The sequence below is a fragment of the Ambystoma mexicanum genome, chromosome 6q (genome assembly GCF_040938575.1).
Source record: "Ambystoma mexicanum isolate Mex_15411 chromosome 6q, UKY_AmexF1_1, whole genome shotgun sequence".
In the NCBI taxonomy this organism is placed as follows: domain Eukaryota; kingdom Metazoa; phylum Chordata; class Amphibia; order Caudata; family Ambystomatidae; genus Ambystoma; species Ambystoma mexicanum.
In genome coordinates, this window is record NC_090937.1 from 408,021,718 (window position 1) to 408,044,737 (window position 23,020).

Consider the following 23,020-nt stretch of genomic DNA (forward strand, 5'->3'; position numbering starts at 1 on the left):
GATTCTGAACTCAACTGAATTTCTTTGATTTCTTGCCTCAGTCTATCAACATGGTTCATTTCAATTATCATCTGGTCTTTAGTGTGTAGTAGATGTTTTATATATTATTTCAGACTTTGCTGGCTAATATCAAATGCTCTTGTTTTTTAAGCCAATTGTTCTTTCATATTTTGTAGGTCCTTCTGAAAGGAATCATTTTCATTTTGCTAAGTGGATGCTGCTTTCACTGACTCTTGGCTGATAACCTGCAGGTTAGCTAACTATTTCTTCAGGTGCCCAATCTCTGACATTGTAGCCTTAAGATCTTTCATTAGTGTTCCTGATTTCTCTCTCAATGGTACATTCTATTATCTTCTATTATTTGCATTATTTCTAGTGTAGCCACCTTACTTTGGTCATGCCAGGCTTGTGCCTGTGTGAATTGTAAGGTGAGCGTATTCCTTGAACTCCTGTCTATTTTTCCTGTGTTAACTGAGCCCTTAGCTGCCTAATGAAGTTTTATATCATGATGTAGCTGATCAAATACAGCTTGGGGTCTATATCCTTGACAATACATTTCACAGTTGTCACTTTACTCTCATTCAATTGTGTTTTCTTATTCCAAGTGTCATCCAGACAATTGCTTGTCACCCAGAGAGTAATTCAACTGTTTGATTTCTTGTTCACACTGACCATTGGTTTGCTGCTGCATGAGCATTAATTCTGCTGAGGCTGTTTGGGCAGTTTCTGTAAATTTGTACAATTGAAGCTGGTTTTCAGCTACCTCACCTCCACCAACTTAAGGTGGAAGAAAAAATGGACAGAAAGATCCCAATGATCTTCTTTTCCTCTCTTGCTGTTTAGATAAAATAAAGCTTTTGTAAGTCTTCATCTAGCGGGCCTTCTGGGGCCCAAATATCTGTTACAGAATTTTAGACCATAGTTTTAATTTTATTTTTCCACATCTCAATATCTTGCATCAGTCTTTGGCCATATCAGAACTGTATGGTTTATGCATGGTTAAGTGCCACGTCCAAACAATTCTGTGATGTTCTGTGCCATCATGTTCAGCTTGCATATATGATTATAAGTAGACTTTGTGCATGCAACAATAAGAATCCCATATCCAAATAATCAATCTTTCTGAATTTCCCTTCACAATCAACTATTTTGCAACCTACAATCCCACAAATGTCAATTCAAAATCACTGCCTTTATATGCTATGAGACTATAGTAATTCCACACACTAATGCAACTGCACACACATGTGGGAACTTGTGCCCATTTTTTATTGCTCAATGCATGAGCCCGTGAATGTCAGTGATGTCATCAACCTAGTGTCCCGGAAAACGAATCCCCTGTTCTGTAAAATATGTCTTCATATGTGGGTTGTTCTTTAGGTGGAAACCTCAATTTGCTAATCGCACATGTACGGTCCCACCCCCCAATTCCGGGCAAGATACAGGCAGTTTGCTCAAAACTCAAATGTATTTAAAGAAATACATTAGAGGTGAATTCACAGCAAAGGTGGTCTCCGGCTGTATGCAGGGGTACTCACCACAATGCTACACAATCAGAGACAGTTGCTGTAGTAAAAAGAAAATGTGACCTCTGCATTTATTCACTATTTCTCACACACAAGCATGCATTTCCATGATCAATTCAGTATATCGAAATCCTTGACTTCACTTTAAAACATTTCCAAAATATATAGTCACCTTTGCAAATGGATGACAAACGTTGCTTTCCAAAATGACAACAATGCATGCTATTATCAAAGAACTGTTTCAGGCTTCCTTCAGGTGCTCTGAGCTAGTGTTTGCTTTACACTTTTCTTACAATAACTTTGATCTGCAGATTTTGGGTGAGTGAAGTACTGTTTTCATTTTAGACACTATTTTGACTCACTCATCCAACCTGCGGACATGATGTTTGGATTCTATTGGACACATACAAATACTCCAAAATTGTTCTTTGGGAAGGTACCCACTCAAGAGTCCGCAACCACATTTTTACACATATAAATACCCCTCTCCTTTCAAATTGCATATGAATCTCACTGCAATTTCAGAATGAGGGGTAGTGTGGGGGTTAATGTTGCACTATCTGTATGTGAATATGAATGAATCCATTATACTTGCTTTTGTTTTTTAGCTTAAGTAACTGCAGAATTCACAGAACATACATTATCAAAATGAACCTCATGTTCAGGAGGTTGCCTCAAAACTCACCAATAAATATTACAGAAGTAGTCAAAAAGGAGTGTATGCCAGGCAAGAATGAACCCAACTTTAATCTGGGCAGAATCGCAGGTGGGGAAGCGAAATTCTAACCGTAAGTGGAACACAACTGCAGGAAAGGTGCTGTCAAACATACATCCCAAACAAAAGCTTTTATAATATTATAAAATTAAGATCCAATTAGCATCAATCCCTTTTGCAACATTAAAATGTCCCACCAAAAGAAGCTGATTGGTGAAATCATATCATACCCCTATAGAAGGGCATACATTATCTTCTTTGATTGGGTCCTGCAAACCCTACTACACCACCCGTAGTTTCCCATTGAAACGTCACAATCCAAACCCCACTTCCCCCATTATAGTGCCATTGAAATATTTGAGATGAGCAGCAGAACTTTATACAACTGCCTCGGTCATCTTATCCACGTTCCCATGAGAAATTCTTCTGCCATGACACTGTCAGAGCCTTGAACCAAGAACTAATCACTGTGTTAGTGTTGAACATTAGGAACTCTTCGACCTTCTTCCTACGCAGAGATGTACTCAGGGACAATTTGAAACCACCATGTGTTTTCTGAAACCATTAGTAGATCAGGCTTTGTAAATTAATATGCCGAATTATAAATTGTTTGTGCATTCATGCCTTTCTGTGGCACCCATGAGCTCTGTTTTATGACCCAGAAAATAACAAAAAGTGTTTGCTTTCTAACCTGCGATCCTAGGATTGTGGGATTTGCGATGTGCTACCAGCCACTGGGGCTTCTAACCAAATTAATAACATTAGTACTCGTTTCTGAAAAGCATGTTTTGAGGCCTCATTGCCACACCTCAGCTTAATGCTAAACCTTGTTTACTTACTTGTGACCCATCTTTATTATCTATGTTTCTTTAACGTGAAATACTGTTATTTAGGGCATTCTCCAGTCTGTTCAAATTACTGCAAGCCCCGTTCAGACTGCTATTTTCGCAGCTGATAAGTTTGCACCTTTTTAGTGCGCTGACTTGCATTTTTACCACACTCATACAGCTTTGCTGTGGATGTCATCATATCACAGCCCAATGTAACTATTTCTTTGGAAACACTTTTGGTACAATTTAATGAGATTATGATTTTAAAGAGTGGTGCACCGAAATGCACAAAAGTGCCTTTGCACACACAACTCAGAAAGGCATCATTTTAAGTTGGATTGAATTGATATCTCACTTAATGTTACATGCAGTGAGAATGCACTATTTATTTCCCATTTAAATCAATGTATTTTGATACGTTCGTCCCAAACTGCCACATTTTCGTGACTTAGAAGGGAAATAGGAATAGAGAGCATATATCAATTGTTTCGAGGAAATCACATACTCATTTTTGGTTAATGTTTAGAGGCATGACACCAGGAGAAATCCTGACATGTTTCCAGGGGAGTCTCAGTCATCATCAGTTCCCTTTTGCAGATCTCCTTCTGGACAGGATTCACATCATGGAACAGGAACCTTCCTTTCTGCAGCCCTTACATTGGTCTCTCTCTTTAATTCAGCTAATAGGAACAGGTGGTGCTCTTTCATGCTGCTCTTCCCAGTGCTACAATCCCTCTCCTCTGTACACACACTGCTTTTAAATCTCTGTAGTTCCGACCTAACCTCATAATTATGTCATAGTATGTGAGTGGCCATGTTCTTTCACTGGTGTATCTCATAGTTAGACACTCCTATTAAATATACACCCCAGACTTCTTTGCATGACTATCATTTGAATAGTTGAGATATTAAATGGTGGAGGCAGAAACCACTCCAAATACATTTGACAGCAATTTTGTTTTTCTTCCATATTTTATGACAGCAATATTCAATCGTCATGAAACTAATCTGTTTGGATGCTGTGCTTGCAGATATACACGTGGACAAGTAGAATAAGGTCAATGACAAATATGTGCTATTTAGAATAAAGGCAAATATACACACCTAAAATTGTCTTGTAATTTCACATGGAGCAGTGCGCATTACATAAGAACATCTCTTTGTGTGTCTTTGATTAATTATTAATGTGAATCTGTTGCGATAATATTTTGTTCTCATTTCATTAGTACAACGCACATGTTGTATTTGATGGTGATCAGAAGCAACATGTTGCCAAGTAGTGTACTATTTTCCCTTTGAGGCTTGCTACAAAATAGCATAGTTTCCAAGCACATGGTAATTCCAGATCTCAATCTTGTGTGAAGTGAGTAGATTTTATATTCTTGTAATTTTAAGAAATCTCTCTTACATCCCCACCGACAACTTCCAAATGTGGGAAGAATTTTGCTCTAAGTTGAAATGCTGGTCAACTTAAAGTCAGCACAATGTCGGATGTATTGAATATTTATTTATTGTGCATTTGTTAGGCACTTATACAGTGAGTCAATTCTGTTTCAAAGAGCCCACACGGCAATAGGGAGGGAACATGGGATTGAAAACAATGAATACAGTGGAAGATAAAGATGAATCTACTATGCCTTGTGAGTATTCAGAACGTGCAAGTGCAGCAAGAAGATTGGAAGTTGGGGTGGTCATAAGTGCTGAAATGTCAGTGCCCATGAGTGAGTAGCAGATGAAGTGCATAGTATGGTAAGTGCTATGCAGCCTGGAGCCTCATTGGATAGAATGTGCAAGCCTACAGGACTTAGGCTGGTGGGACCTGAGACAACTGCTGTGAGGTAGGCAGGCGCTGGGGCAATTGGGTATGGGAGGCCAGTTTCCCGAAGGATACACAAGGGCCCTGACCACCAATCACAGCGACTTTGATATTAGCAGAGGAGGGAAGAAGGGAAGGAGGAGGTGAAGAGGAAAGTCTTGAGGAGCTTCGGGAATTTGAGGAAATCCTGCTCAAGATGAAGAGGAAGGGGCAGGCTGTTTAGAAAAACGCTTTACACACAGAGAGTTGGTGCCAGAGGACTGCAGAGGTCTAGAGGGAGAGTATTTAGTAAGAGCAAGTTGCAAATAGTGTGGTCCCAGGCCACGGACAGCCTTGTGGATGATGCAGAGGGATTTGAATGTAATCTGTGCCATACATGGGAGCCAGTGAAGGGTTTTTAGGGCACAGGAGATGCCTTCCCTGTGCTTAAGGCCAAAGATAAGTCTTGCTGCCCTGTTCTGGATTAGCTGGAGGGGTTGTATAGCGAAAGAAGGTAGATACAGGAGGCGGCTATTGCAGTAGTCAAGCCTAGAGAGAACAAGGGCTCTGGGAACATTGAGCTTCTGGGGAAAGTGAGAAAAGGGAGAATTCCTTTGAGAAGGAAGAGTTGAAAGTGGGACTTCTTGGCAATGTACTGAGTTTGAGGGAGGAAGGAGAGAGAGGAGTCAAAGATGACTCCAAGGTGTCTGGCTTCAGAAGAAAGAACGGGGGAGAGCCCAAGGATGACCAGAGTGATGGGAAAAATGAGGGAGCAGGGATAAAAATGGGAATGATGTTAATCTTGCTGACATTGAGGCAGAGATCGTTGGAAGTACACCAGGACTGGATGCCAGATAGGCAGTCAGGGATGACGGACGATGCAAGTGGGTCAGCAGTAAGTTATAAACAGAGTTTTTTTGTCATCTTGTAGCATTGGAAGTTTTCAGAGAAGGGGGAAATGAGGAGTGCTAGCTGAGCAAGGTAGACAGGTAGAACAGGAAGTAAGTGAGGAGAAGGTGCTGTAAGAGATCTTTTTGGGCAAATTACTCATGTTCTTACTCAAGTAGGTGAGGAGAAGGTGCTGTAAGAGATCTTTTTGGGCTATATATTTAGTATCTCATGATATTTTTCTTTTTCTGTTACAGTGGTATAGTAATATGTTGTTAGCTCTTGGTATTATATTGTGGTATGTTTATTGGTGTATCTTTTTAGTGGTGAGACCAACTTCAGAACACTGCCTAATAATTATTTTACCAGGGTAACTATCGGTAAGCAATTACTGGACTTAGTACACTCTTATCTGCTTGAGGTATCTTATGTACAATATCACTCTATGCCCTTTTGGCTGTGTTTCAAAATACATTTGTCATGTCACATCACAACATAGTTGTATTGACACACACTCATAGAACTCCTTAAAAACTTAACTCACAACAAGCAACTTACCTTATGTTTTACCATGTGTGGTAATGTGAATTACTGCCTGAAGTAAAATGACTTTACCGCCTGTTGAACCTCAGCCTATGTGCTAACACAATAATTCAGATACATAAATAGAGTACTGAGGTTAACTCGTTTTTTACTTTTGTGGTTTTATAAAATGTTAAAATTCAGAAAATGAACAAACGGGTGCATTATGCTGTGCTACTTTCTTACAGTAATTTATACTTGACCAAGGATAACATGTGTTTCATTAGAGAGTTTACACATTAAATAGCTTTTCTAGTGATAAGCTTCAACTATACATTTGTTGTTGGCTGGCTAATGCACAGTCTGATGTAACCTTGAATGTTTCTCTCACAATTCTTGGCAGCTATGAGCCTCTTGTCTTAACAAAAGCTTGCTTCATAAATGGGAATCCACGTAAAATATAGATTGTGAATTACTTTAAGAAAACAAACATATTTCTATTTCACAAAAGCCTTTAAAATATTTCTTCCATACATGACATGCTCCTCAATTACTGCATAATTACCTAGATCTGTTGGGTCATTGGATTCATGGACCACAAAGATTAGGATAGCCCTTCAATGCCTCGGCCGGCGATACACCCCTTTATCATCTACTGGACAGGACAGGACAGGAGAGTTCTCATCACGTCCACTCCCTTTTCGCTTGGAACAAATGAGTCAGCCTTTTTGCTCCCAAAGTCAGCCAAAGGGAAAGAGCCCTGGAGTAAGCTCTCTCTCTGCCAGTCCTTCTGCTCCCTTTGCCAGTGAGTAAGTGAATGACCCAGTTTTCTCTGCTTTAAGACTTTTTCTAAAAACTCACGTATCATTCAAAGAACCTCCCCTTGACAAACCAGACCATTAAATAGCATGTGATTTTCTTTGTGCCTTTAACAGAGATTTAAAAAAATGTTACATTCATCCAGCGCTATTTCCTCTTTCTCTACAGAATGAACAATGGAATCAGTTTAAATAAATCAACGTGCATTTCAACCCTGTCATGTATTCACTGCAAAACAAATCTAATTGCACATTTCCTACACTTGCAGTTCCTGTCAATGCATCAGTGTGTTTACATTCATAAGCAATGGACTACATTTCATTGAATATTAGTAAGAGAATAGGTTATTGGGTCTGGGGATGTTAGTAGGATTAATATGTACATTTTTCATTGCATTTAGTCCATAACTGTGGTGTGAATGATAAACGCCTGTTGTGTAGGGTCAAATTAAAATTAGCTGGCATGTGCTTTATGTGTTATAACACTAACATCTACTAGGCCCAGCTTGTACCTCACTCATGAGTCTCACACCCTTAAAATTGCAACCTTTGCTAAAATGTGGATGAAGAAATGAGGAGCTACTCTTGTTGAAATTCAGAATAGGAAAAATGATTTCCCTATTACATTTACCTACATTGGCTAAAATGACTTGGGTCATACGGCAAGTTAGGAAGGAGGTAAGCCAGTTCAGTGCCTTCTCTGAGATACCAAGGGTGTCATGGTCCTGTTTTATGAGGATAGAATGGTTAACTGTATTGAAGGCAGAGGAGAGATTGAGTAGGATGAGGACAGCTGGAGAGTTAGAGTCCGGAGAGGCAAGCAGTTCTTTCTGGGTGTTCAGAAGATCAGTTTTGGTGCCTTTGGATTCTCAGAATCTAGATTGATGGTCGCGGAGACCACCAACAAGTTCAGTGTGTCAGATAAGTTGTGTAAAGGCCAACTTCTCCAGCAGTTTCCAAAGGAAGGGGATGATAGAAATGGGGTTGTATTTGGTTGGACAGATAGGATCTGCTGAAGGATTTTTCAGGAGGGGGCACACAAGGGATTGCTTGAGGGAGGATGGGAAAGATCCAGTGGCAAAAGAGTGGTTGTGGATCAGCGAGTATAGGGCAAGAGATCCAATGTTGTCCTTGGTGGTTCTGGAGGAGCACAGGGAAACCTGTTTGGAAGAGACCTTCATGGAGTGGACAACTCTGGAGATGTCTTCAGGTATGATAGGGGAGGAAGAGATAGAGGAAGAAGGAGGGTGAAAAGCTGTAAGAGGCAAGGGAGTGAGGGAGGGGTTGTGTGGGTGGGGTAGCACGTGTGCTCAGGATGTCCAGAGTTTTAGTGGTGAAGTGTGTGGCTAGTGTGTTGCAGAGGGCCAGGGACAGAAAAGGGGAGGAGGAGACTGCAAAATGGTTGGCTAGTTCCCTGCATATTTTAAATAGTTCAGCTGTGTTGTTGGATGCACCTGATACCCATGCCTGGATTTGGGCCTTTTTCTTGGCACGGATGGAGAGCCTTTGGAGCAGGCAGCAGGCCAGTTTGTCAGAGGGTGAGCCTGAGGTTTGCCAATTCCATTCTGCAGCTCTGCACTTGAGTTTCAGGACTGCAAGTTCAGAGTCATACCAGGTGTGACGTTTGGAGGTGGGTTTCAGATGGTTCCTCATAACTGGGGCAAAAATGTCAAGGGTGTTGGTAATCGCCAAATGGAGGTTTCTGAGAGCAGAGTAGGTGGCAGAGTCTGGGCGCGGGGGAGAGGTGGATGAAGGTGGATGCGAAGGCTGCAGCTCACACTCATTTTATTGGACAGATTTTCGTGTACAGGGTTGGCAAGGCTTTTGGAAGGGCAGTCAGAGCGCCGAGGGTACCCAGGTGCAAGAAGAGGAGAGAATTATCTGACCAAGAGAGTGGAGTGACCAGATGAGGGGGGGATCAGAATGGATGAGGGCATCCAGAGTGTGTCCAGCTGAGTGGGTTGTGCCAGAAGGGAGAATGTAGAAGGATAGTGATGTGCATAGGTCAAGGAAGAGAGTGGATGCTGTGACAGGGGATTCCAATAGGATGTTGAAATCTCCGATAAGGAGGAGATTAGAGGTCGTTGAGAGTAGGGAGGAACACAAATCAGCCCTTTCAGAGAAGAACAGGAAGTGAGCGCCAGGAGGCCTGTAGATGGTAGCAATGGTCATAGAGGAGCAGAAAGAGATGACCAGCTTGCAGACCAGGCTCTCAAAGGAAGAGAATCGGTCTGTGGGTATACCAGAAGAAGGATCCCACGCCGGGAAGATTCAGGTAGCTCCTCCACCATCACAGTGAGGTTGTGGTTTGAAGATGATCTTGAAGCCATCAGGGAAAAGGGTGTCAAAAGCAGTGACTGAGCTGGCATTGAACCATGTCTTGGTAAGAGCTATAATGATGAGGTCAGTGTCCTCAAGAAGGAGGCAGATGCCAGGGTAGTGGTTGTTGGCTGAGCCGGTGTTAAGATTAGCCAGGTGAAGGAGGTTTCCACCTTCTAAGGTTTTCTGAGGTGGAGTACAGGGATGTGGTACACCAGTCAGAGGGGGAGGGAAAGAGGGCATGGTAGGTGTTAGGGGGAATTCTCAGAAATGTGCTTATTCCCTCCACCTTAGAGACCCCAGCAACTTTGCTGGATTTTGAGGACTTGATTTTTTTAACCTGGAGAGAGTGTGACCCTTTTTCCCACTCTCTCGTGTATTTTGATGTGCATTTTACCTCTGTGTTTCTTTTGGGTATGGAGTCTGACAAACTCCATAGGCATCATATTTTACATTGTGTCACACAGAAGCTTCAGTGCAGTGGCACAGGGAAGTCTTTCAGATTTCCCCATGGTTAAATACCTTCTCTGGAATAAACTTCTGTTTCCCAGAACAGTAAAGTGAAATTGACTTTACTTACCAGTTTAACTTTCTTGACCCAGCACACACTATCTTACAATAGAGTGCTGGAGAGGTTACTTAGTATCCCCTGTGTCTAGATCATCATGTAACATTTTCATGTTACTCTTTCCTCACTGCATGGCTGGTGGCAGTGGTACCATTCGAACTACCATGGTTTGTAGTTACCGCGGACTGCGTTCGCGGCTCCAGTAAAGCAACCGTGGGAGTCATCTTTTTCAAAATGGCACAGAGCCATCTTTGCCAAATGGTCCCCGGTCTTATGTTTTTGCCATGTCTTTGTGGAAAGGTCCTTCTAGAGATTTTCTCTGCGCGCCAAACCAGGTTTGTCTCTTTGTTCATTTCGCCTTTGGCGGGAGTGAAGCTCGCCTCTGGCTCTAGAGTGTCTGGGGTAGGTAGGAAGTGAGGGAGGTGCCCGAAAATCCCTGTGTTTAGTCTCATAGGAGACCCAAATGGACTCTGTGGTGATTGGCTGGCTGACTGTCCGGCAATGACAGCCACTCTGCTGGGTGAGTGACAGCTAGGCTGGAATGAATGGGAGAAAACTGATTAATAGGCAAGTCCTTTGGCATGGAAGGCAGAGTCGACCACTGGACGAAGGAACCGAAAAAGAACTTGAAGAGGAAACCTTCTGAAACTGCTGGACCGTTGGTTTTCCTGGTGAAGCGCTGCTGCAGTGCCGAAATGCCAAGTTCGCATTGACAGAAATACTTCTGCAAGGATGACTTCTCCTTTTGAGTTCGTTGGACCCATCAACTCCAAAGTAAGCCACCTGAACAAACATCTCAGAGCTGGTTGAATTTCCACAGAGTTGCTGCTGGAAACCGTATTGCCAGGGAGAGAAACACTAGATTGTGTGCATTGCTTTTAAGCTGGTCTAGAGCTTTTGGAAGATCCTCCAGACTCCCAAGAAGCAGGACTGACCAAGCCTGAGCCCCCTCATCAGAGTGTGGGATCCCAGAAGCAAGAAAAGCCCAACTCAACAGCCAGGAACCGCATTGTTGCTATTTGCGGTAGCCGCATGGAGCTGAAATGCGAAACAGCCACTGAAAGTGAAATTTGCCGGTTGCAAGTTTTGACCATCCCAGTGCATTGCAGGAGTCCTAAAACATCCTCCCTCTTGTCCCCACGATTGAGGCCCAGGAACAGTGAGATCTGCAGAGCTGCCAGGAACAGAAGTCATCAGCTACATCTTTCCTTCATTGCAAAGGTACTGTAAAACAAGTCTAAGATAACTTACCTCTTACTGTAGAAGTGCTTGTAACTTCCATAACTCACAAGTCTAATCAGCTTGTGGCCCTACATTTGATTCTTCTTTTCTTCAAAGCATCCTAAGAACTTGTGCAAAGACTTTTCAATTTAGTTACCAGAAGTGCTGCGGTCACCAGAGGTTACTGCATACAAACTTTGCCTAACACTGATGGCAGGTGGTGAGGATAGATTGTAGAGTTGTTACATTGAGAGTTTGCTATTACCTTTGTTCAACTAAACACATTCACAAGGCTAAGCTCCACTAGAAAAGCAATTGTAACATGCCAGATATGGATAACCTCAGGCAGGAAGCCCTGATCATTTTAACAGTAGAGCGACTGAAAGAAATGTGTAAAGTCAGGTCTCTCCCTGTTGAAGGAAAGAAAAATGAACTAATTGCAAGATTGTTGAATAATCAAAGTCTGGGTAGTAGGCCTCTCACTCCTACTATCCGAGGAAATGTGGAAAATTATGAGATTGATGATAGTTCAGAGTCTAATTCAAATATTGTTGAAGAGTCAGAAGACTTAGAGGTGTCTCAGGAAGAGAGCCCCTCTTTACCTCAACAGGCCCTTATGCCTCAACCTTTAGCCACAGGGACCCTACAAGGTCCATTTCTTAGTCCAGATTGTGTCTCTCTTGAAAAAATTAGACTTGAGTTAGAGTTCAAAAGATCACAAGTCCAAGCTGAAAACAAACATCAGGACATCAAACTAAGGGAAATGGAATTACAACATGCTCTTGAAATGAAGAAATTGTCTCTTGAAAATGTTTCTATCCCAGAGTCTTCTAGGTCTTCCAGTCCAAAGAGACCTCACATTCATAATGAAACATGTATGATGTTAAACTTGATATTTTGGATTGGTTGGGTGCTTTTGAATATAATTAATATAATATAATGGGATTCAGGGTTTCACATGGAATCAGCTGATTCCTTGGCTTTTGTCAAGCTCCACCAGTTTGCAACTGATGTTGTAATGGAGGTGGGGGAACTTGAAGATTGGAGTATGAAAATGTGAAGCTAGCTTTGATAGCTAGATTTTGGGAAAACTCCTTCACAGTACCTTAAGAGGTTTAGGACCCTAAAAAAGACTGATGGTGTCCCTTGGGCTACCTGGGTGGGCGAATGTTTGAAAAACTTAGATGGTTGGGCTACGGGTTACAGAGTGAACTCTTTTGAAGGAATGAGAAATCTGTTTTTGTTGGAATCTATTTGTTGATGCCTGCTCTGCTGAGCTGAGACAGCACCTGGCTGACTCTAAAGAGATTGATCCTAAGAAGCTAGCAAAAGCTGCTGACTTGTGGGTTGCCAACAGGGCTACTCACAAGGATTCTGGGGCTACTCATAAAAAGGATGAGAGGAAGCAGCACAAGAAAGAGGACAAAGAGAAATATAAAACCTCCAATCCAAAATAGGGCCACAAACATAAGAAGGGTAAGCCACATGGGAAACCAGGTCAGTCTAGTGAAACCTCTGATGCCAAACCAGAGGGAGGTCAGCAGAAGCCCCCATTTGTCAAAACATTTGGAAACTGTTATGCTTGTAGGTCAACTGACCATGTGAAAGGGGATCCCAGATGCCCAGATGCAAGGGTAAACCTTCAGGGATCCGCACTGCCTACTTAGCCTTCATCCCTGAGGGAGAAGTACATATTTCAAGTGGAAACGTTCAACTATTGGATGAAGACCCCATTGGATTCTCTGCCAGAGTTTCTTTAGTGTCCCTGGGTCTATGGGAACAGCAGAATGTAGATGTGTATAATTCTATACAAGATAACACCAAATAATACTACAAGGACAGCGTACTTGTAAATGGTCAGTAGAGCCCTGCCATTAGAGACAGTGGGGCCCGCATCACAGTGGTGGATTAAACCTTTTTCAAACCTGAGGATGTTGCTAAGGCACCCAAAGGTCACACTAAGCTTGCTGGAGGCCCTATCCAGATGGTTCCAATACTACCAGCACTCATCCAGTGCAACAATATGACTGTAAGAATACCTGTCAGTGTACAATTTCAGGTGCCTGCGAGAGTACTGTTGGGGAATGACTTAAACATTCTTGGAGTTATATCAAGCACATCCAGGCCTCCCAGTAAAAGGAAGAAGGAGCAGACTAGGAAGGCCTGAGAGCTCACTTTAAATGACTCTCAGTCGGTTGTTACAGAAGAACCTATAACACCCAGTCCACAGGGAAAGAAAGAAAGGGGAAACCCAAGGTCTCAGGAACCCAGAAAGATAGCACTCCTGTGCATTAAACCAGGACATCCCAGGAGAGGCCAGTCCAAAGTCACACCTGTGACCACTCCACCAGCTGAGGCTGAGTGTGAGATCCAACCAGAAGAGGTTGAATCAGCTACTGATGACACAGAGCTGGAAGAAGACCTTCCCCCAGTTGGGGATCTGGATCCTAAAGGCCATCCTGAGCTGCAGTCTTTACTGGCAGAAGGTGGCCCTGTAGGGCAGACCTCAGCAGAGATCAAATAGAGTGTCCTACTGTTGAAGTACTTCACCAACAGGCAGCTTCCCAGCTGGAAGGGCAAGAGCCAGGGAGGCACAGGTTGTACTGGGAGGATGGACTCCTCTACAGTGAACCGATTAAGTCTACCCAGGAGACTACAGAAGACCTGTAGTGCCCCAGGTGGTAAGACCTCAGTTTCCACAGTTAGCCCATGAGATTCCTTTGGCTGGTCACTTAAGTTTTAAGAAGACCAGGAAAAGGATTTCTCTCTATTTCTACTGGCCTAAGATGGGGTCTGATGTAGATAAATTCTGTAGAAGCTGTCACACTTGTCAGACATTTGGCAAGAGTGGAGCCAAGAATGTGGCACCTTTGGTGCCCCTCCCAGTGGTGGGAGTCCCTTTTGAGAGGGTAGGTATCGACATTGTTGGTCCCTTAGACCCTCCCACATCTTCAGGCAACTGACTTATATTGGTTGTGGTAGACCATGCTACCAGGTATCCTGAAGCAATACCTATGAGGACTGTCACAGCTCAGGCCATGGCCAAGGCCCTACTTGGTACTTTTACCAGAGTAGGTTTTCCTAAGGAGGTTATCTCTGACAGGGGATCTAACTTTGTGTTCCACTACATGCAGGCCATGTGGAAAAACTGTGGAGTGACCTACAAGTTCTCAACAGCCTACCATCCCCAGACCAATGGATTGGTAGAGAGGTTTGATAGAACTATGAAGAGCATGATAGGTGCTTTAGAAGAACCCCTTATAAGAAAGTGGGACCTTCTGCTTCCATGCCTTCTCTTTGCTTATAGAGAAGTCCCTCAGGAAGGGGTTGGATGCAGTCCTGTTGAGCTTCTCTATGGTCATCCAGTTAGAGGTCCATTGGCCCAAATCAAGGAGGGTTTGAAGAGTGCTCCTTCCCACAAGCCAGTGAGAGTCACGGACTATGTGTTAGGTCTCTGAAGGAGAATGACAAACATGATGACAGAAGCTTCAGATAACTTGAAAGCAGGTCAGGCTCTGGTGAAGCATAGAATAATAACTGCATTAGAATAAAGTGCAGTAGATTAGAAACCACATAGGCAGGACCGCTTTTCTTGTTTATAGCCTTGATCAGCCAACAGTCCTGTTCCTATTTTGGGCTTTCCCTCATGTGCTCTTTTTTCTAGATATAGCAACTGCTATAATAGGGTTTATTTAATTCAATGGTCTGAATTTATTTCACATCCTACTGATCCTATTCATTAAGGAACTAGAAGCACCTTTACCACAGGTTCCTTACCTCGGTCCCTGACCTTACTTCACTGGCCACTATCCTGATCTACCTTCTACAGTATACGATGGAACATACATTAAGCTTCTCGGAGGAACAAATTCAGGAGATTATTCAAGGCCCAACCCTGTTTAACATGGAAGGCACACAACACCATTTAACCGCCTCAGCGACAAGCGATGATCTTCTAAATTTGAAGAAAAAATGTTTTCGAACAGAAGTGCATGGTCACTTTCTTAGAGAGTACCTAAGGACTAATCTAGTCCCTCTGCGTTTGATTGTGTACAATCAACCCACACTATTTCTTGATGACAAAATATATATGCAAGGGTTTAGCAGGATAGCAACAAAATGCAGCAGAGACCTAATGGTACTCACCATTACAACAGCACAAAGAATCCAGCAACAAATCACCACAGAACTCAAAACCTCAGAAGCCACATTTCTGAATGATGAAACTATAGAACACGCCCTCAAAAAACTTAAAGAAATAGATAAAACTCTGGACACTTTCATATCCAGTACCTTTGAAGAAAAGCATAAAAAATTAGCCAAAGACATTAAAAACATTAAACTAGAAATTGTCTATCTGTACCTGGCTGATGATTACAAAGAAAATAAAGAAAAAGAAAGACTCCAGAACCAACCAGGATCCTCTAGGAGCAGATGTAAAGTCTTGTCCTTTTGGGGCACCTCTAGCTCCTCAGGAGATGACCAAGCGCCCATAGGGGGTGGCTATCCGACCCGGGGACGATCTCAACAACAACCACCAATGATGCCTTTTTTAGGACAAGGGGGCCCCAGAGGAGGCTTCTGGGGTCCACCACCATTTCAACAAATGCCTTTCTACAACTTTCCCAATGGAGAGCTCCCAACCGCGGCAGGAGACGGAGGAGAACCTGAAAGAAATCTCGATCTTCAATCTGTCTGGTACCCCCCTCACCCAGGCAGAAAACAGCGTCCTAGCCAAAGGACTCTCATTTGTACCAACTTATTGTACAGAGTGGTTCAAACAAGATCAAGAACTAGCCAACTTCTACAGGACGATTCGGAGAAAAATTTACTTTCAAAATCTTGACATACCAACACAGCAAGAGGACTCTGGCCTGAGGGTTAAATCAGACTTTAACCCTAGGGATAGTGAAATGCCACCCACAGTTCTGGCATTCGAAAAATGCATCAAAGAGGAGATGAAGAAAATGCAAATGACCTCCCCATCCAAAAGACAAAACCTGTCCCTCAATGAACAGAAAGCTCTCAGAAGCCTGGCTGACAACAAATCTATCGTGATCAAGGCAGTTGACAAGGGAGGAGGTATTGTAGTCCAGAACAAAGAACAATATAAAGAAATCATCATGACCCTGCTGAATGACGCAAAAAACTATAAAAAAAACTTTTAAAAGACCCCTCTGACATCATTAAAAGCAAAATTCAGGAGATCACTCAATTTGCAGCAGAAAAAACTGGATCTCTGACAAGGAGATATTGTTCCTCGACACCTCATAAGGCAGGACCCCGGCCTTCTATGCTTTACCAAAACTGCACAAAAATCAGACATCCCCCCCCCAGGAAGACCCATTGTTTCGGGCTGTGGGTCCATCCTTGAATCCATTGGCAAATTCATTGACTTCTTTCGGAAACCCCTCAGTCAGGAAACCCCACGTACCTGAGAGATACTATGGCCACCATCCTTAAATTCGAAAACCAACCATTCAATCTTATGGAGGACTAACTGGTAACTATGGATATCACTAGTCTATATACCAGTATACCACAAGGTCTAGCGGTGGAATGCATTAGAATGCATTTAACACACCATATGAAACAAAAGAGAGTGCCCACTAACTTTATAGTGGACCTATTGGACCTGGCCCTTACCCACAACTTCTTTGAATTCGACGGCACATTTTACATGCAGATCTGTGGGACCGCCATGGGGGCGGCATTTGCACCCAGCATGGCGGTCATCTTCATGGCAGAATATGAAAACAACTTTGTCCTGAACACTGCCAACCCCTTTTTTGACAGCATTGTTTCTTGGTACAGGCACATAGGCGATCTTTATCTGGAGAGGACAGAATGAAAATCTGATCGAATTTCACAATTGGATCAACAACTGCACTGAGGAAATTAAATTTACTATGCTCCACAACAACTCTGAAATACATTTCCTGGATCTCACCAATAGGCATCAGGACAATAAATTGGAATGTACCATGTTCAGAAAAGAAGCTGACCGTAATACCATCTTGCATTACCAAAGCCACCATCCTCACAACCTCCGGGACAACTTACCATATTGACAATTTCTGTGCATTCACAGGAACTGTACCAATATTCAGGAATTTAAGACACATGCCTCGCTGCTGAACAGCAAACTACTAGCCAGGGGGTACCCCAAAAAATTGCTGCGTAATACCCAGAAAAGAGCAACATATACCCCCAGGGAATCCCTGCTGACCATCAAAGAGAAAGACAACTCAGGAGAAGACAACATCATGTGTGTCACTACATTTGGCCCTAATACAACCCAATTAAAAGGTGCCATAAAGAAATTCTGGCCACTAATCCAATGTAGTCTACCAGGGGAACTACCCAGAATGGCCCTAAAAAGATCCAAGAATCTGAAAGATATACTAACACATGCCAGGATCAGCAAAACGAGTACTAGATCAGCCCTATGGAATCTTAGAGAGATAGTAGGGCACCATCCTTGCGGTAGCTGCACGGCTTGTAAATTTACCCACAAAACAACATCTTTTTCCATAGGAAACAAAGACTGGCAGTTACGCCACTTTTAAAACTGTAAATCATCAAATGTGATCTATGTAATTAAATGTCCATGTGGCCTGACAATCTGCTCTGGTGGGTAGTGTACAAAGTATTACAAATAAACAACCTGGCCAATTCTCTTAACTACAAAGAAGCCTGGTGGATTTTCAAGCTAAAATCCACTTCATTGGGACTGAATGAGCTACAACCACCAGGCCAATTCACATGAAACAACACCTAGGTCTCAGACAGTTGTGCATTACTCTGCACAATATGTGTTGCACTCCTGCCTACACAGCCTCAGGGGCTGATGACATCCACTATGCACCCTACACCTTCATTACAGACAACTTGGCTATCCACTTTTTAGCCACCTACTGGCCAGATATACCTCCAGTACTGCCAATTTAGGCATTCCATAGCGCTCCCCATGTTATACCCATGACAGACTATGGCCTCCCCAGGTAGGGACATACTGCATACAGCCTTATCATCTTATCTTTAACATGCATTTAGCCCCACCCGATCCTCATTTCCGGATTGTTCATTTGGTTCTACACATACATATTACCAGCAACGCTCTGACCTTTCAGTGAGTGCATGCTGCTGTGCAGTTTCCACCGCTGATCGCTTTTTCTTTTTAGCGTCCGGCATTTTGTCTCTATTCAGTGAGACACTAACACTTACACAGTGATGCCACCCGATCCGCGCATGCGCTAGAGAATAGTATCCCATTCACGACGCATGCGCACATGCATATACCTATACAGCTCCGGTTACTATATTACAGCCGCACTCCCATTAGAGCAAGGCAGTGCTGTATCCCCGCGCGCTCAGCCTCGGAGACCTCAGTTTCTGTGATAGTAAGTACCTGTCTATCTACATTCCAGCCTTGCTTCTATAGGCCCCCATATACCCGTGGCTAGTCACTCCACCATTGTCTTGACAGGAAAAGCTCCCTTTCTTGTCTCCTCGTTTTTCCACTCCTCCCAGATCTATACCCAGCACGAATTTAACGGTGTGCTGCATTCCAAACAGCAGGGAAGCAGAAGAGTGTATCCCTCTCCCTTATCCACTCTACTGGAGTAGACAGAGGTATTTTAGCAATTATCAACTCACTAGTTTTTACCATTTTGTCACCTTACATGATCTGAAACCACCTTGATACATGAGTCCACAACTCTGATCACACACTATCACTTTTGTTTCACTGGTTTTAGTGACACTATCCGCTTGCTGTGAGACGAAGCAACCACAGCAGCTTTTCTAACATGGGCTCCATATTCGTCCACTCCAAATCAACAAGGCAGAACAGCGACTATACTGGTCGCCATTACTGTTAAGGTCAGTACCAGTTTGAAATTGTGCTTTCTAGCAAAATAGTCCTGAACTCATTTTAGTCTGTGTATAGATTGCTGTGATACTCATAAAAAGTTAGTCACTCACAATGGTTTTTATGATGAGTTTCTCACGGTTCCCTCTGCTTCTTGCAGGGGTTTTAAGAACCTTGACTCCAGAAGAAGGCTCTTTCACACTATATGCCGAAACGTCCATGAACCCAAGTGCAACCACGCAGGTGCCCTTCGGGTCCTTCCCCCTGCCCGGGGTCTGATTCAATATCCGGACATCGACTTTTTAAGGTCACCCTCTAGCCTGGCTGAAAATTGACTTTTGGTGTAAAGTAAACCTCGTGAAGGTTATATCACCTAGATGAAATACAGTGAATATATTTTCATCTCTAAAAGACACTAGAACATTTCTGTACTTGGAACTTTCGCATGTCAAAGCCACTCAAAGTAATGCATTTGGTGTTATTTAGGAACTCCATGTTCACCTGTGAAAATAACAAACACTATTGTGACTGCATTTGACATCTGTATGTTTTTCAAACTATGTGACAAGTTGCAAAGGCATGATGCAATGCCTATGTTGAGTTTTGTTATGAAGATTAGTATGAAGTAAATGTCCGATGTTCTTTAGCCTTACTCTACATATCATTTGTAAAATATGTATATATGCACTGCATTCTGTGACTTTCAAGTTGTGCGCTTTTCACATATGTTACAAAGTGGATATATTTTAAAACACGAAAAATGGGTCAGTCATGAGTAATAAACTGAGCACCATTTTCTTTTGAGTTTTCCACTGTATTGTCTGTACACAGCAAGGCATTGCTTGCCAACTAATGATATACTGGCAGACAGCCCTATAAGAAATAATAACTGCATTTGAATAAAGTGCAGTAGATTAGAAACCACATAGGCAGGACCCCTTTTCTTGTTTATAGCCTTGACCAGAAGGCCAACATGGTTGAGCTTACTCAAGACCAGCTAGTTCTAGTTATGGTACCTACAAGGCAGAGGGCCTTACAGGACAAGTGGATTGGACCCTTAGAGGTTGTGGGAAAACTTGAAGAGGTCAATTATTTGGTGGACTTAGGCAATCCTAACGAGGCCCCCAGGGTCTTTCACACCAAGAGCCTAAGGGCCTATGTCTCTAGACCAGACCTGGGAGCTTTGCTTCTAGCCTCTGATCAGGAGGAGGAGGAGAGAGAGCATCTACCTGACCTCCTCAGGGGACAGCCTCATTTCTCCTTCGATCCTCTGCACCTTTGGAGCCCTCGTTTTTGCTCTTGAAGACCTCCTGATGCTTTACAAAGATCTCCAGCACAACCAGCACCTCTCAGTGGGTAAGCCCTTCATTTTTGGTGTGTTTTGCGCCAGATGCGTCGCGCTCAGCATTTTGTGCTCTAAATTCAAAAAAATACCTTGCTGGCAAAGCACTAACTGCCTGGAGAGCCCTCACGTGTCTCATTTCTTCCAAGAACCCTTGTTTTCACTTTATTTCTGCCTCTCCCTCATTGGGGCCCATTGTTTCTTTCCTGGCTCCAAGATGGCTGCTCATTTTTACTTTGCCTAAGGTCCACTGGGCCTGCACTTGTCTCCCCTTCCCATTGGTTGCAGAGGTAGCCATAGACCAATAGCAGCAACCAGGAGGCGGGAGCCGGCCCAGTGCACCAATGCTCACACAAAGGCTCCTGTCAGCTTCCCTGTCTGCTTTACAGGCTGCAACATGATATTTCTGCCACAGCCAAACCCTCCCTGAGGCTGCTACCCCTGGACTATTGGACTACCATGACTCTTACAACACATTCTGCCGTGGTTAGTCCCTCCTTTCTGACTTCCTTTGTACTACCTACTCTGCTGGTACTCCTTCAGCTCTCCTTGTTATGCTCTCAAATTGTAGTCATGTCTGCACTCACCCTTACCATCTGATTCCCACTTGACTCCTTAACTACAGGACTTTCATCTATCCTGAAATTCAGACTTGGGTGTATTTTTGCTTTTAACTTGAAAGTCAAACTTGGGAGTATCTTGCATTTAACTTGAAAGTCAAACTTGGGTGTATTTTTGCATTTAACTTGAAAGTCATACTTGGGTGTATTTTTGCATTTAACTTGAAAGTCAAACTTGGGTGTATTTTTGCATTTAACTTGAAAGTCAAACTTGGGTGTATCTTGCATTTAACTTGAAAGTCAAACTTGAGTGTATTTTTGCATTTAACTTGAAAGTCAAACTTGGGTGTATTTTGGCATTTAACTTGAATGTTAAACGTGGGTGTATTTTTGCATTTAACTTGAAAGTCAAACTTTGTATTTTTGCATTTAACTTGAAAGTCAAACTTGGGTGTATTTTTGCATTTAACTTTGGCCATTGATTGTAATCCTGCTAGCCTAGTGACTGTTCCATACCTCTGCACTTGCATGCTCCTCCCCCTGCCTCCTCTCTTCATATTCATGGCGCTGTCTGTTTCTCCCATCTATTCCAACTGCTTCTCTATCCTTCCCTTCTCACTAACTCTGGAAAGAAGAAGTTTGAAAAGGATATCTTGTCCTTCAACCCTGGTCTCCCTATTGCTGATACATATACCAGCGCCTCTTCCAGACAGACCCTCACTGACATCCTCTTTGTTGTTCCTTCACCGGATCTATGGACCCCCATATGATCTCTGTGCTTTGTCCTGTCTCCTCCTCTCCCATAAATGGTGGCACTCGCTAGGAAGTCCTCATGGCTTCTTTTGACTCCTCCAGAGTCATCCTTAACGTCTACCTAAATGGCACTATCATGGTCCAAGGTCCCCAGGCCAATCTCCTCCGCTTCGATAAGCGTTTCCCTCACCTCATGAACTTCCTTTCTTCTCCGGCTGTCCCCTCCTCTCATTCCTTGGCTACCTTGGCTACCTTGCCCACTCTTCCCTCCTCTGCCCATCTTCTGGCTACCTCCACAACTCTGCAGGGCATACCTCTGATTTGTACCCCTCCCCGGAAGGTCTTTAAGGTCGGCAACCTTCTTCATCTTGCCACTCTCCACTCTCGCTCTGCTGTCAAACACTCCTCTGACATCTGCCACCTCCTTGAAGAACTTGACCTTGATGTCCTTGGTCTTACAGAGACATGTTTCACGGCCAGCTCTGTCACGAGCTTTGACACTCTCCTCCCTTATGGCTACAAGATCCTCTCCGCACCCAGATCCACTCGCCCTGGAGGGGGTGTAGCCTTGATCTTTCCTGAGTGGGTTCCTGCCACTATAATTCCCACTCAGATCTACTCCTCTTTCAAATGCCTCGTCTGCAGGCTCTCAATCTCTCCTATCCACTCTCTTACTGTTGCCACTCTCTACCGGCCCCCTGGTCAAATCACCTCTTTTCTCTCTGAGTGGGCTGACGTCTCCTCCTCTCTCCTGGCCTCAACCACTCAACTCCTCCTCCTTGGTGATGTCATGATCTCTGCTTCCAAAAGGTCAGGACTTACCCAACTCCCTTGGAAGCAGACCCATAACCCAGGTTCCGAGTGCCAACCAGTCCCAATTGGGACCTTTTGGACCCTGTCCTGGCGCCAGTGGCACCAGGCTCATAAATATGCCCAGTCCCAGCGCTGGAAGCGCCAGGCTCATAATGCTTGGGTGGACTTACCTGCAGCAGACCATGCTGCTTACTTACCTAACAGTTGAGCCTCTAATCCTCTTCTGTTTGGGACTACTTTTCCTGTTGGGTGGGGCAGGAGCCACTCCCTAGGTTCAGAACACTGGAACTCTTCTGGAAAGCAGGAACTCTTTTCTTACCTAGGCGAGGCTGTGGAAGGAGACACCTAAGCACTACAGGAGGCTATTTAAACCACACCCGATGGATGAATCTTGCTTTGCGTTATTCTGCATCCTCTGCAGCAGAACGCTCATCGTGTCTTCTGCATCTGATCCTGGGCCTAAGGGAAAAAGGCTTA

The 23,020-nt window shown here is 43.5% G+C and overlaps 1 protein-coding gene across 2 annotated transcripts in view; it reads left to right on the forward strand.

The window, feature by feature from the left end:
- Positions 1 to 23,020, forward strand: part of LOC138515518 (thioredoxin-like) — a 241,721-nt gene that overhangs the window by 41,768 nt on the left and 176,933 nt on the right. The window contains exon 2 of one of the 2 annotated variants that reach the window (XR_011282043.1): positions 177 to 251. The exons of the other annotated variant lie outside the window; for it this stretch is intronic. The gene's annotated coding sequence lies outside the window, so the exon portion shown is untranslated. The remainder of the gene's footprint in view (positions 1 to 176; positions 252 to 23,020) is intronic. 2 annotated transcript variants of the gene reach the window in all.